We start from the raw sequence: 1,362 nt of genomic DNA, 5'->3' as shown, positions 1-1,362 counted from the left end.
TGTCACCATGCTCCAGGCCCCTGCCCAGCCTGCCCTCCTCCCCCAGTGCCACTCTGTGCTGCTCACTGCCAGCTCGCCACATCTCCTCCCTTCCAGCCACAGTTCAGCTGGTGTCAAGGTCTCAAACTGCTCTTGAGAGAACGCTCAGGATGGCAGAAAGCCACGTCCTGGCACAGCCACACGGCCACCACCTGCTTTTTGGGCTCTAAAGCTTTTTCTGGTCTGTCCACCAGCACTCCCAGCGCTCTGGCAGCTGTGCCTGGCATTACATCAGCAATGGCACCAAATGCCTGCAGATGCAGAGCCCATTGGGGAAAAAAAGGGGCATTTTGGCCAATGAGCACTGAAGGCTCCATCTCCTCGTGCTGCTCTGGCTGTCACTGTGCTCAGAGCTGGGCTGGTTTTGCTGAACACGGTTTGGGGAGTTTAATACCGTGGCAGCACAATGGGCTGGCAGCAGGGAACAAGTTCACAGGGAGCCTGGACAAAGCCCTGGAGGACACGCTTTCTGTGGCCTCTGCTGTGCAGAGAACCCTCTGAGCTGCAGAGAGCAGCTGCTGCGGGACCCCCAGCAGCAATGCCACCTCCTGGCCCTGTGCTCGCTCTTCCCTGGGCACCTGCTCAGCCAGGGCTCATGCCAGGAGCCATGGTTTGACCCAGCACAGACACTGTCATCTCCAGCAGCTCAGAGACCCACACACCCCTCACACCCCGAGGCTTTGCCAAGAAGGCCACCAGCACCCTGGCTTGGGTCAGCACTGGTGTGGCCAGGACTAGGGAAGTGATTGTACCTCTGTACTGGGCACTGGGGAGGCCATACCTTGAATCCTGGGGTCAGTTTTGGGCCCCTCCCTCCCAGAAGGCCCTTGAGGGGCTGGAGCGTGGGCAGAGAAGGGCAACGGAGCTGCTGGGGAAGGGTCTAGAGCCCAAGTGTGGGGAGGAGCAGCTGAGGGAGCTGGGGGTGCTGAGCCTGGAGCAAAGGAGGCTCAGGGGAGACCTTCTGGCTCTGCACAGCTCCAAGGATCAAGGGTCTAGACCCCAAGGGGCCTCAAGTTGCCCCAGGGATGTTTAGGTTGGATTTTTGGGAACAGTTTGTTCCCCTGGAGGGCTGTGGAGGCCTGTGCCAGGCTGCCCAGGGCAGTGGTGGAGTCCCCACCCCTGGAGGGGTTTCCAAGCCGTGGAGATGTGGGGTGAGGGACACGGGGCAGTGGGGACCTGGCAGTGCTGGGGAACAGTTGATGAGCTTAAAGGTCTCTTCCAACCAAAAGGATTCCACGACTGTCTGATTCTATTTCTGCTCCTCACCAGGGAATGGCCAAGAGCTGACACAAGGACATCTATGCTGCACTGAGCCCTGTTACT

The sequence above is a fragment of the Merops nubicus genome, unplaced genomic scaffold (assembly GCF_000691845.1).
Source record: "Merops nubicus isolate BGI_N331 unplaced genomic scaffold, ASM69184v1 scaffold30056, whole genome shotgun sequence".
Classification (NCBI taxonomy): Eukaryota; Metazoa; Chordata; class Aves; order Coraciiformes; family Meropidae; genus Merops; species Merops nubicus.
Note: the sequence above shows the minus strand (reverse complement) of the source record.